The sequence below is a fragment of the Aedes aegypti genome, chromosome 1, assembly GCF_002204515.2.
Source record: "Aedes aegypti strain LVP_AGWG chromosome 1, AaegL5.0 Primary Assembly, whole genome shotgun sequence".
NCBI classification, from domain to species: domain Eukaryota; kingdom Metazoa; phylum Arthropoda; class Insecta; order Diptera; family Culicidae; genus Aedes; species Aedes aegypti.
The window spans coordinates 261,177,221-261,192,621 of NC_035107.1; positions in this window are offsets into that span (position 1 = coordinate 261,177,221).

Sequence of the window (15,401 nt, forward strand, 5' to 3'; positions counted from 1 at the left end):
TGGTTTGAGTTCTGAAGTGTTCAACGCTTTACGGTATAATGCGGATAAGAGGGGAGCGCCGAAGGGTATTTTACCGGCAGCAGCGTAGACAGTCACACCCACACCAGTACTTACCCTGTTCGGCGGAGTTTTCGGCGTGGTTAAAAACAAATACTCCCAGACAACCAGTTATCAATAGGGTCCTTAAATGATTGATAAAATCTGGTTTTTTTACGATAACACAATTAGCGTGTTTTTGCTACTATTTTGGTCAATTTTGCGTGCTCAAATTACTGCAATATAATTATTTTTTATCTAGTCAATTCACCTCGGGACCAACGGCTTTACTTTTCTTCCGAAGGAAATCGTCAGTATCACTTCGACGTCATAAGTGACTACCTCGGGGATGGGATTCGATCCCAGGGCCTCGATGTGAGAGGCAAGTGTTCTAACCACTACACCAATAGGTGAATTCCGGCGAACAATTTCTTCGAAGAGAAGAAATTTTCTTCCATTACTCACCAGCAAGAAAAATTTATTTTCTTCGAAAAAAATACGCGCCGGAATTCGCCTACACCGCTCCCTTAGTGTAATCTTAATTTAATTTTAATCGTGCATGAAGCGACAAATCAATCTAATTTAGACTATATTCGACTCAATTCAGTTCTTCCGTGGAATAACTCAAATTTGGGTTAGCTAACATATAACTAGGTAGTTTTTGTTTGACAATAGCGATAAAACAATCAGTGCAAAAAAAATCTACTCAGCGTTAGCTTTAGGAGTCTCCGTAATGGGTAAAACAACTTAAAGTTAGGTAACGTAACTCGAAAGAACCCAAATTAGGCTATTCCATTGAACTTCGACGCTGGGTCGGTGGGTCTCTCTATGTTTTTGACACCATCGCTGTTGCAAGAGAGGGAAACAACCCAACCGTGAGTAAAAACTAAATGCAGTTTACCGAAATTTGAGTTTGAAGAACTAAATTTTTGGGTAGTCTGATTTCTCCGTGAGGGTGTGTCGTAATCTTCGGAATCCGGATGGTCTCCGGAATCATGAGACTCCATTTTTTTCCGGACGAAACTCTTAACATGATACGCGCACAACTTTACTCCTCGAATTTACGCTAGTGAATAATCTTTTTTCTTCGTTCCGCGAAGCGGTTGGAAGCTTTCCCAGTCTTCGTTCAGTTCTAAAAACTTTTAATGTCGCAGCATCAAGACTCGTTCGCTACCAACACAGGGTTGGACTTATCGATTGGCAATCGATACACAATAAAAAAATGTAGGTAAACTGCCAAACAATTCAATAAGTTCAAAACTGGTTCAATAATGTATTTTATAGTTCATTTTATTTGATCCAAACATTTATTATTTATTGTTCTCAATTGTAGGTTATTTTATTTCATTTAGCTCTGGGGGGGGGTACTACAGGGTGCAAATTTGAACTTTGAAACTTTAGATCAGGGGCTTTCAGCACTTTTTGAAACAAAATTGATGCGTGGAGCACTTGCTCTATATCTACACTCCGTTTTTACACGCTCAAATCGACTTTATAATTCCTACAAAACTCGTGAAGTGGCTTAACTCATTGAGCATGAGCATGAACATGAGCATGATTGACCGCCTGCAAATGCTACTCCGTTATTGCAAGAACAGCTGTACTTACACAGGGAACCAACAGACACTACTCGAGATCAGTAGCATCCTCAATGTGTAAGTACTGGTGCTCTCATTATTATAATAAACAATACCGGCGCTGGCTGCGTCCGAATGCAGGTCAATTTGGGAATGGGAGGGAAATGGTGACGTGTTACTTGCTGAAGCCGAGGAGTCCTTTGCACTTCCAGAAGAAAACACTGGGAGTTTGGATATGGGAAAGGATTCGTTTTGGTAAACGATAAATATATAATAAGAAATGAATACGTGAGCATATACACGAATGACCAACACTGATAGTGCGGTTACTACGCAAACCGGACAATATACTGATTTCGTTGCTCGCTCGACAGTAGCATAAAATAGGTACAACGTATCAAAGTCTACTGACGCGTTTTTTTTTCACCGTCACACTTAGTTTTTTCTTCTACGCAACGCGAACCGGACACAATGGATCCGGATTCCGTCGCTCGTCCACAAAGGAACATGCAACAGATTCAACGGATCCAACACTACTGACGCGTTTGGTTTTTTTCACCGGCACACTTCGTTTTTTCTTCCGCACAGCGCAAACTGGACACAATGGATCCGGATTCCGTCGCTCGCCCACAAGGGGCTGTCCATTTATTACGTAAGACATTTTTCGGGGTTTTTCAACCCCCCCCCCCCTCCCCCCATGGTAAGATTTTTTGTATGAAAATCAAAAATAAATTGTATGGCGCGTAAGAAATCTCAAACCCCCCCCCTCCCCCCATAAACTCTTACGTAATTAATGGACCACCCCCAAGGAGCATGCAACAGATTAAACGGATGCAACACTACTAACGCGTTAGTTTTTTTTTTTACCAGCTCATTTCGTTTTTTCTTCCGGGAAACGCAAACCGGACACAATGGATCCAGATTCCGTCGCTCGCCCACAAGGAGCATGCAACAGATTCAACGGATCCAAAACTACTCGTGAAGTGGCTTAACTCATTGAAAGAGTAAAGTCGATTTACTCATTGAAGAGTATTCGTATCAATCTTCAAATCATGGGTATTTTCCACTTTTGACCTCTAATATATCTTTTGTGACTCACAACCCATTTTAATGTACCTTGTCAAAGTGATAAATTACTATAAAAGTAATTATCAACGCATGAGTTAGATATTATCCCAATGTGACGTATGAAACGCACAACCTTACCGGGAGGCAGAGACCATATTTCAAAGGGCTGTATATCTCCCTTGACAAAAAAATTATTCTTCTTTGAAAAAGAGCATCACAACTACATAACAAATGTTCAGAGGTTTCACAACTCTCATGACAAAAACGACAAATCTCATCTTCAACCTTTCCCATCAGTATTAGGTGATATTTGGCTGAACAATGCCCTGTAATCAGTCCTGTGTGTGTGCACAGGTCTTTTCTAGACAAAAATAATAACATTTGTGTATTCGAAGCATGCGGCGTTATGACTGTCGAGCCATAGCAGTTTTATTCCAATTTGTAATCACCATCGACTGTTTCCAGTCCTGAGTTCCATTTTTATGGAGAATGTTGAAACTTCACAAAATGGCCTTTTCATTGCAATCGATTCCACAATTTCCAAAAACCCAGTAAAGATTTACTGGGTAAAATAATTTACCGTATTATTAAAACAAAGTTGTTAGAGCAAGAGGAAGCATTCCCATACAAGTTTTGACGTGCACGTATACGATTTCAAAGCAGATAAAGCTGCCTGACTGTCAGAGAATATACATATGTTAGAAGGTTTATATGTTTTTTTGGTTTTGGATTAAACAATTATGTATAATGAAGAAAAGCAGAAGAGGTTTAGTAATATACAACGTACATTTATTCCATAGTTTAACAAAAAAATCTATATGTTTGTGATCATTTGGGATGCGCTTAAATCAGCTGCAGTCGTCCAAAACTCTGCAATCAGATAAACGATTAAGAATGGATCCACTTACCGGAAAGTATCCACTGATAATACTTACGTATCGGAAAAATGGTAGGGTAGCTCGGTGTAATACGCCCCTCTTCATTTTCACGGGATTGAGGCTTCTTTTACACGTTAATATGAAAATGATGTTGCGCATATATGTTCATTGAGAAGTACCGTAAAACGGGGTAACTTTGATAGTTTTTTCGAGGAAAACTTGAATATTTATGCATGCTGTTTCAAAGAATTACAATTTATGTTTTTAAAACAAGTACTGACATCCTAGCTATCGATTGCACTTGATAGATTGCCAAAAGATTTATTCTGAATGGATATATAATTTTTCATATAATCGAAAGTCGGTTTTCTGTTTTGGGGTAACTTTGATAATGGAGTATAAATCGAACAAGATTGAATGAATTACGGAACATTTATAAGGCGTTGCATACCTCTAGGCGTTTAACGCTATATGGAAATTTCTGACTTAGATTACAAAAATGCTCCCAGTTTGTAAAAATGGTTTTCGCTAAGAGATTTGAGACCGAATTCATGTTCTACTATAACTAGGCTGACATGGGTAAGTGACGAACTCATTATGACTTTATCAAATAGTGGTCGTAGAACAGATTGTTTGTAAGCGTTGCAAAGATGCTAAAATCTTGTAAATTTTTAATATTTGCATAAAAATCGTCAAATGCACTTGATTCCAACGAAAATAGCTTTGACATGAAGTGTCATTCTAATATTCTTTAGTTTTGCATTCGTTTTTCTTAACTGATTGACAGAAACTTCGTTATTTCGTTTAATATGTTGGGGGTCCCGCACTATCAAAGTTACCCGCATTATCAAAGTTACCCCGTTTTACGGTATAAACAATCAATGAATAATCTAAAAATATCGAAAAACAGGTTCTTGGCGTAAAATTATGCGTCCGATAAGCAAGCCTCGTCGTAAATAAAGCCCATCCTTTACTATTATACTTATTACAAAAACTTTTACCGGAAGATGACTGCTAATAAACCCCTTTAAGCTTAGCAAGTGGTGGAATTCTCTTTGGAAACATTTCTTCAACGCTGTGGACCTTTTTTCTATGGGAGGGGCATATTGCCCGGGTTGTTTTGAAACGTAAACATTGGGACCGTTTACAAAAAAACTCTTAGACGCTTTTTTGAAGCAACCTGGAAAGAGAAAGTTGCGCGCAGAGCATGACCAGCTAAATAAGGAACACCTTGACATAAAAAACTTTAGAAGTGATGCATTTGCTGCTGCGATAGAGCAATATTTCCTTAAGGGAGGCGTATTACACCTTTTTACCTTACGTGCAACCATACTGACCATAAAAATTGCTACAAGAAAGCCATAAAATGCATTTTTTATGTTTTATCATCAAGATATATCTTAAATCTAACTTCTACAACACACAAAAATTTTCAATATTTGAAGACATTAAAGTAATTACGTATGGCGAAATAGGGAACCACTATGCCCATAACTGGTACACCTACCCTAGGAACTATTTTCGAAGACAAAGAACGACAACCATTCAAAAATGTATCTTTTCACAACTCTGTGTATGAGCCTGTGCATTAGACTGATGCAAATTTTGAAGTTTTTGCTCCCCTATGCTTAAACGATGTCAATCATGATGAAAATGATCCTCCCAAAATTTGAAGTGATTCGGAAGAAATTTGGTTGTGCACACGCTATTTGAAGTTTATATGGAGATTACTATGGAAAACGCCAATATTTTGTGTTCAGCCCTCTAACACGTCATCATAATATTTTAGGTAAAAGTGAACACACTCATCCTATGTGAAAACATCCCAGCTACAACTTTGCCGAAGACCACATTTCGATGGGACGTAAGGATTATTTTTTATTATTGATAACAAAGTCCAAATCGTGCTGAGATGATCATTCAATTACTTTCAGAGCAACACTGCTTTTTTGCTGTAGAACATAGTAGCCTGGATTACTTTGATCTATGCTTCCCGCCAGAAGCACCACTGTTGCCTGCCGAACAGTTGGTGAAGCATGCTACATGTAAACCCACTTTATGATGAGGAATAACAATTTATCGTGACGTCCAATCAAAAAGTGGTCTTTGGAAAAGTTGTAGCTGGAAAGTTTTCACATAAGATGAGTGTGTTCACTTTTCCATAAAATATTATGATGACGTGTTAGAGGGATGAACACAAAATATTGGTGTTTTCCATAGTAATCTCCATATAAACTTCAATTGGCGTGTGCACAGTCAAATTTCTTCCGAATCACTTCAAACTTTGGGAGGATGCTATTTACCATAATTAAAATCGTTTAAGTATAGGGGAGCAAACATTTCAAAATTTGCATCACTCTACTGTGCATGCTATAACACGTTTGACTTTTACTGTGCGCGCTGTTTTCAAGAGACCCGTGAGAGAGAGCGAGACAGCACAATACACGGCACACAGTAAAAGTCGAAAGAACAAAGGAATTTATCGTACGTACAGAGGCTCATAGGGCGCTTGCAGCAAACTAAATGTGCCCAATGGCCTCATTTTATTTTGCTGGGTAACGGTTCGAAACGGAATATACGTTACGGAACGCTTCCCAGCCAATTTAAAGGCGTCCGTTAGATGCACTAAATAACGGCTGCGAATGCCCTACAAAGACTCTTCACGGAGAATTTCTCACGAATGTAATAATAGAAAAATAAGAAGAAAGTAAAAAATGTAATTCAATCGCGTTGTGTTAGCGCCTGCATACTAAGATTATTTTTACGAGCTCAACTCTCAGATTTTCAATTTCAACCAAGATTCAGCTAAGACATTGCCAAGTAGCTTAGTGAATGAAGCCTGATTAACTGATAGTTGGCTTGTATTTCCTGAGATCTCATTAAATTTTGCCGACTACCCTGCTGTGCAAATCTCGGTTAATATAAGCTGTAATTCGGCATTCTTAATTTAATTGATTCACAATGCAACGATTCATAGTAGTACTCTGGATGTTACCACCATAAACGAATGTAACACATTTTATCCACTCAAATGTTGCAAAATAAGTGTAAGTAATCTAGACTCGACAGCCCCTAAGGATCTGAATTGAGCTCTGTTTTCATTTGATATCCGTGTGGGAATCATTTAAATAATTCGCTTCTTAGTCCGGACACCGAAAATTTATCACAAATAATCATTTAGTACTGCATTTTTTGGTTATTTCTAAATCACATAGTCTTCTTTTTATTTAAAACACACACTGGCCCACTGTAATTGCAGGCGAAGACGGAATGCCATGACGAAGGAGAAGAAGAAAAAGAAGAAGAAGCTTACCTCGGGATCAAGAAAGTCACCTTCCTTTAGAAGTAAGACGCCATTATAATGTTATTTTTTCTGATAGGAAATATACTATAGATTTAGCACAGACAAACAGACGTCACACTCTTAACGAAGTCCATCGACACCCTTTTTAACGGTCGATTCAAATATATGCAGCGCTCGCATCGTTTTTGTTCGTGTTTGACGTTTGCACACTACCGCCACCTGTTGGCCCATCGGCCAAACACAGTGATTTTAGCATTGGGCATACATGTTCTCGCGACTATGATTTTGATTGCGATTTGTTCTAAGTGTTACGTCTGTTTGTCTGTGGATTTGGGATTCAAGGGATTTTGCAGCAGCCACGATCCCTTTTTTGGTAAGACATCTATTGAACAAAAATTTCTTCTGAAACTAATTACCGGTAAACTAAGTGTTTATGATAAGATCTTCTTTTTCTTTTTCTTCTTCTTCTTGGCATTAACGTCCTCACTGAGACAAAGCCTGCTTTTCAGCTTGGTGTTCAATGAACACTTCTAAAGTTATTAACTGAGAGCTTTCTTTGCCAAAGTTGCCATTTTCGCATTCGTATATCGTGTGGCAGGTACGATGATACTCTGTGCCCAACTTCAAAACGAGATAGTCAGAGAGAGGAAAACGCTGGTAACATGCAAAGTTTCCTTACTCTACGGTATTGCAACGTCTCTAAACGATTGCAACAATTTAGCCCCCTTTAATCGAGGTCCCAATAATTACCCACTCCTCCTGGGCCTGCTGGGTGACCACGATCGGCAGTGTGCACTTGGTAACGAGATCTCGTTGAAGATCTGTCCGCAGCGAGAATGGCCCTTCGGGGGGAAAGAACAATTCAGAGCGCGACGCTCACACGCACTGTCCAGAAGTTTTGAAAAACGAAAGGAAACCCCCACCCAGTCCATTATTATCTCGCTGATGACCATCATTGAACGTGCGCGCGCGGAGATGCAGACCTCGGTCACCATAATAAACAACCTTCATCGACACCGCATCCATCCAACTGACCACCGCCCATCGGGACAGTGGTCCAAATTTTAAAATTTGTGGCAAAAGGGATGCATGCCTAATATATTACTATTTTGGTACCTTAAGAAGTGTTTTCGCACGTCATTTAAAATAACAAATCAGATTTTGAACATAGTCACAATTCTTTGATATTTAGAAAAAATTTCAGCAAAATTTCTGTTTTCCATTTATTTTGAGGCTCAACTTAAAAAAAAAATTTTAGACAAACAAAGTCAATAGAAATGGGGGACTTTCCTTAGCCGAGTGGTTAGAGTCCGAGGCTACAAAGCAAAGTCCAGGATCTTTTTCTAATGGAGAATAGAGTCATCGAACCTGTCACACGATATACTAATGCGAAAATGGCAACTTTGGCAAAGAAAGCTCTCGGTTAATAAGTGGGGAAGTCAATTAAGCAATTTTTGAAAGTGTATTTTTGTCAGCTTTAAAAAAAACTGAACCTCTGTGCATCGGCGATCGGACATGACGCGCGGTGGTTCTGGCAGGCGGTGTGGTTCCAAAAACTCCATCAAAATGCACCCCAACTGCTAACGGTGCCGAAATTTGTAATTACATTAGACGCAAATTTGTATTTTTGCACCTTTTTAATTTTGAAAATTATGAGCTTGAAGAATTATTCCGCGGCGGCAACGGCGAGACAAACGAGGATAAACCTACTAACTATGTCGGTATGGCGGCGTTTTTAAGGCTCGCCAAAATGGGAGTCCTAAATGTATATAATCTGGGCTCATATTTTAACCGTCACTGACTGGATGGGGCTGGTTATTTGAACATATTTTTGCTTGTTCTGCGGTAGACGTAGAGGATCATGATTGTGAAAAGAGCAAATATTATGCAGGTGGTATTGATGATCCATGTTTGGAAAAGTTCTTTTACACCGTTCTGGAATGATTATCGTAACACAGAAATCATCATAACTTCTGGATATCTTCTGGGTCGGTAATTAGAAACATTGGTCAATTTTTCAACAGTCCGTGCTTTATCAAGGCATGCTCAACATTTTGCGAGCAATTTATTTGATGGTTAAAATGCTTGTTCATAAGACAAAATTTATATTTTTCTGTTAATGAGTGGATAAAGACATTTTACATATTTGTGACATTTGACTAAATTTAGGGGTCTTCGTTAGCCGAGTGGTTAAAGTCCGCGGCTACAAAGTAAAGCCATGCTGAAGGTGTCTGAGTTCGATTCCCGGTCGGTCCAGGATCTTTACGTAATGGAAATTTCCTTGACTTCTCTGGGCATAGAGAATCATCGTACCTGTCACACGATATACGAATGCGAACATGGCAACTTTGGCAAAGAAAGCTCTCAGTTAATAGCTGAGAAGCAGGCTCTGTCCCAGTGAGGACGTAATGCCAAGAAGAATAAGAAGAAGAAGAAGAAGATATTTGACTTGAATGTCCATAATGTGATTTTGAGAGTTATTTTTTTTATCTTTTCCTTTTTTTACTTAACTTCATCTAACTTATGAACTAGAACCCCTCTTATCGTGCCAACATTTCTATTTGAAGGTTCCAAATAAAGAGCTTTTGATTTATGTGGGAATATTATAAGTTGAGTTGAAAGTATAAGGAGGAATATTCCATTTTTGAAAGTATGAAGAAAAGCAGGTTTCGTTCTTTGGCGGTGCAACGCGGTATAATATTACGATGCTGGTAATCATTGTTGTGGCAGGAAATAAAGGCAGATATTCGTGAAATAGCCAATTTTCAGCAATTAGACATCTGCCGCTCCCAACGTGTGCGGAACCAGCTGCATCAACCGTCTATTTTATGCAAATCTCGTCCTCATTATCAAATTACACTTGATTGCAGTACAATTTGCAACCGTAAATTTCCCCAAACGCACAATTGTTATCAAATTACAAATGCCACAATTAAAAACCATGCGCCAGGTAACCATCCTCACCAGATTGAGGAAATTTTAATTTCAAGGAAGTGGCACAAGATCACCGTACCTTTGTCTCGCACTTTATTTTCAATGCTTTGCAGTACGTAACTTTATGCTCCGTGCGTTGTCTATAATTTCACAAACCGCGCACATGGACCTCAAGCCTACACATTTTCTCCAAACGGGCGATAAATTTCCAACAAGGCAGCTAATTTCTGGTTACGATTACAATATAATAACGCCAGCCGACAGACAAACCTAATGAATTCATTTTTCTCTAACCAGCCAATACTTCTATCCCGTACTCGAAACTTTGGAAATTAAAATATATTCATAATGACTGCAATTATACACCATCATCGGTTTGGGTTAGTTGGCCCATTGTTGCGAATGGGGTGTCTTCGATCAACACAGCAAGAACAAGCGTGTTGAAAATATCGAACCTTACGCAGCCGAACGGTCGATACAGCATTTCACACCCATGTAAGCTGAGCCCATGGGCGTAGGCAGTATCCCGTACTCCTCTTGACCAATGGAATAAGTCTCAAAATGAACTGTTTTGTTGCAACAACTAATCTTATGTTTGATTTTTTTTTTGAATAATTTAAGGAATAAGGGGCCTTCCTTAGCCAAGTGGTTAGAGTCCGCGACTACAAAAAGTCATGATGGAGGTGTCTGGGTTCGATTCTCGGTCGGTTTAGGATCTTTTCGTAATGGAAATTTCCTTAACTTCCCTGGGCATAGAGTATAATCATACCTGCCACACGATATACAAATGCAAAAAAGGAAGTACTCCGAATTGTTCGAATGAGTTTTTGAGAGTTTTGTCATTAGAATCATTCTGAAAATGTTCCATGTGTGATATTTTATCTTCAAAATGCACAATGCTCAACAAGTGATTCCTTCAGAACTCCTGATCTCAAGGATTAGATCAGGAATTGCAGCACCTTCAAGTACTACACTGAAATGGGATTCACATCTTCTGGGAATTTTTCAAGATCATTCAATAATTATTTATCGACAACTTTCAGTTATTAACATTGAGTACTTTTTTAGGTTATCGACTCGGATCATTCTTTCGTTATTGTTAAATTTCGGGCGTGGATATCCAGCGTCACGAGTTTCAGAAATCACAGAAAGATGCACTTCAATATCCAACGTTTGTCGATGGATGAGGTAGCTGCACAGTACCGCTAGCAGCTAGACAAGCAGGTTAGAAGAATCAAAGCTTCTTGAGATGTCCACAGCCTATGGAACCTTATCTATAAAGAACTGACAATAAAGGCGCGGAACGTGATTGGCTCTGGTCAATGACGAAGACGAAACTTTAACTTTCAAAAATCACATTGAGGGCATTCAAGCCAAATGTAATAAATATGTAAAATGTCTCTATCCCCTTATTAATAGAAAATCAAAACTTTGTCTTAAGAACAAGCTTTTGATATTCAAACAAATTTTCAGGCCAGCCATGTTGTATGCTGTACCAATATGGACTAGCTGTTGTAATACCAGGAAGAAAGCTCTGCAGAGAATTCAAAATAAAATTTTGAAAATGATTCTGAGGCTTCCTCCCTGGTATAGTACTAATGAGTTACATAGAATATCCAATGTTGAAACATTGGAACAAATGTCAAATAAAATAATTAATAATTTCAGGCAAAAATCGTTGCAATCTTCTATTGCCACGATTAATGAGTTATATGTTTAGGTTAAGTTAGGTTAAGTATATTAAAAACTTTTTTTTTTTCTCTTATAAGCAGGTGAAATCAACTCACCTGTAAAAAAAACTGAACTGCTACTGCAAATGAAATGTAATATGTTGTTAACAAAATGTTAATTAAATCTAAAATTTGTTTTACCAAATTAGGATGATAGTGTTGCCTGTTGAGTCAGTCGTCGGGTGTAGACGCATTTTTAAGCGCTCCGTAGTTATTTTAAATTATTTTTTTTTTCCTTCTTTGCTGTTTACAAACATCGCGCGCGACCGGTAAAAATGCAGTGCAGTGTTAAATCATGCAATATCAGTGACGATCGCTTCCTATGGAAGTGCGAGTTCTGCTTTAAAAATTACCACGCGGCATGCATTGGTGTGCAACGCCATCAGGAGAGTTTTGTTTTATCATATATGGTACCTCTATGCGGCGATTGCCAGCATAATTTGAAAACTGGAATTGACACCCGCAAAGTGCTCCATCAACAGCAGCAGCTAATCGATTCAATTAGAGCACAAACTGACGCCAATCTTCGAGTAGCCGCCGATCTTAAAAAACTTAGTGCAATGGGGGATTTATTTGACCAAATTGAGCATCAACTGAAGGAATCGGTGTTGTGCATTAATAATAGCACATCGGCGAGCGTGTCAAATGCTGTATCGGTATTATCGCGTGTGGCCGAAAAGCATTCATCAGAATATAGGAATGATATGCCCAGCAACGATTTGATTGCACTAAAAAACCATTTGACTGGTCTATTAGATATTTCAATGAAATCTTCAAAACAACATATTGAAGATTTTGTAGAGGCTTTGACGGTAGATCTGACTGATGAATTAAAAAAGATCTGTACCGAGGTTCAGTCTTTGAGTAGCCTAACCATTGAGATGGCTGCTCATTGCAACGAACACAATGCTAGCATTTGCAGAGACCGATTTGCGGAAGATGAGTCACCGCCAAGCCTATTACAAGAGTTGGCTGAAACTGCTGATGTAAACTCTGGTTTGAGTTCCGGTACCGCAGGTTCACCGCCCAGTTTAAATTCTGAATCAAATAAAAACAAAGAAGACAACTCTGGCTGGCGACTTTTAGGCACGAGGAAAGTGTGGAAAGCGAATTGGGCGGAATACGACAAACGCCAACTCCACCGATTGAATCAGCAAAAGCAGGCCGAGAAGGCCAGAAGGCGACGTAAGCGGAACGTGACACGCAAAGCTACAACCAACAGTTTGGGTGGTAATGTGAACAACGTTTACAACAACAGTTCTGTCAATACTCCTCTCCGCTTAAATTCTATGAACTCCCGCCGTACTGTTTTCGGCAATCGCAGGAATGCCAATGCTAATAATGCAAACTCTTTACACCTTCCACCCGATCGTGAGCTACTTGCAGCAGCAAAAAATCAGTTTTCACGTCCACCGCTAAACTACCAACCAACGATACAATTTGAAAAAAGGGAAACCATGAATCCCTACCAACCAAGCGCCCCCACAACTTCACGAAACATGCCACAAGGAACTTTTTCAACTCCATCATCCTACGTAGAGTGCCCGTGTAGACACACGTGTTTTCGCCAGAACTGACGCTCTCTCCAGAGGAAGCAAATTATGACGACAATAATTGTGCAGAAACCGATGCTCACCAGGACCTGATGACCTCTCAGCCGTTTACGCTCAACCTGACGCAGTCTCCAGACGTAGACCATGACGATCCAATAGTGGGTAATATTCAACAAATTGTTCTAGGTAATATTTTAAATAATAACGATGTGTCTAATGAAGGATCTGGAATTTCAAGTAATGCTGTGCAAAGGGGTGTGTTTCCAAAAACTTCTTCAGAAGCTACCGAAATTTTGGTATATTGCCAAAATTTCAATCGCATGAGGAGTGCATCAAAAATGAACGAAATTTATAAAAGAATAGTAACTTCATCCTTCTTGGTTGTTTTGGGTACTGAAACTAGTTGGAACGAAAAAATTAAGAGTGAAGAAGTTTTTGGTAACGATTTTAATGTATTTAGAGATGATCGCGATCTGGTTCTTACCCAAAGAATGTCTGGTGGGGGAGTTCTCATTGCAATATCTTCGAAATTCAATTCAGAATTAATTGTTTCATCAAAATATAAAGAGTTTGAACACGTATGGGTTAAAGCACATATCGCCGGTGAAACACATATATTTGCTTCTGTGTATTTTCCGCCAGACCATGCTTGCAAATTATCATATGAAATTTTCTTTCAAACCGCTGAAGAAATTTTGTCGCAGTTTTCTCCAGAAATCAAAGTGCATATCTATGGCGACTTTAATCAGCGTAATGCTGATTTTATTCGTGATTCCGAAAACGAAAATGTTCTGCTGCCGGTTGTTGGTGAAAACGAATCATTACAACTTATTTTTGAAAGAGCTGCATTTTTAGGTTTAAATCAAATCAATCATGTGAAAAACCGACAAAACTGTTATTTGGACTTCTTATTCTCAAACATAATGGAAGATTTCTGTGTGAACGAATCTCTTTCTCCACTATGGAAAAATGAAGCGTTTCATACAGCTATCGAGTACTCAATCTTTGTTCATAATTATCATAATTCCGACTACTATGACTTTGAGAATTTCTTTGATTATAAAAATGCCAATTATAACGGCATCAAACAGAAATTGAATAGAATAGATTGGCAATCCGTTTTGAAAAATCAGGAAGATTTGGAGTATGCAGTTACGGGTTTTTATTCAATTTTGTCGGAAATTATTCAGATAGAAGTTCCACTCTTGCGGAGACGTCGTAGGAATGGGTCAAAAAATCCTGTTTGGATTAATAAGCAAATAAAAAATTTGAAAAATCGTAAGCAAAAGGCTCATAAAATTTACAGACAACAAAAAACTCAAGAAAGTTTAGAAAATTATTTGTATATTGTCAACCAACTTAATCAGGCCATATCCACTGCACTTGAAGAGTACAACGCAAAAATTGAAAATGATTTAAAATCTTGCCCTAGGAATTTCTTCAATTATGTTAAAACTAAGATGAAGTCTAACAACTTTCCATCTAAAATGACATTGGATAATAAAGTAGCAGATAATCAAAATGATATTTGCAATCTCTTTGCTGATTTTTTCCAAGAGACTTATACAAACTTCTCGGATAATGACCGTGATTTTGAACACTTTTCAAGTTTTCCTGATTTTACAACCGATGTCGGCGTTAGTCAAATACAGGTACAAGATATTTTAACAGGACTGAAGAATTTAGATTCCACCAAAGGATCAGGGCCTGACGGAATCCCATCTGCTTTACTGAAAAACTTAGCCAATGAATTTACAGCACCATTATTTTGGCTGTTCAACATGTCACTTGAGAAGGGCAGATTTCCAAAAGAATGGAAAAGGTCATTTCTTATACCCATTTACAAGTCTGGTAAAAAATCTGATATTCGAAATTATCGTGGAATTGCTATTATTTCATCCATTCCAAAACTATTTGAATCAATCATTAATAAAAAAGTATTTAGCCAAATAAAACATAGGATAACGAATGTACAACATGGTTTCTTTAAAGGTCGTTCTACTACAACGAACCTTTTGGAATTTGTTAATTACACTTTAAATGCAATGGATAGAGATAACCACGTCGAATCACTTTACACCGACTTTAGTAAAGCATTTGACAGATTAGATATTCCTATGTTGATTTTCAAGCTAAATAAAATGGGAATTGCAATGAAACTCCTCAACTGGATTGAATCGTATTTAACAGATCGCCAACAAATAGTAAGATTTGAGGGAAAACTATCCAAACCTGTTCATGTTACATCAGGAGTTCCCCAAGGTTCACATTTAGGCCCATTGTTATTCATATTGTTTGTTAATGATATTTCATATGTGATA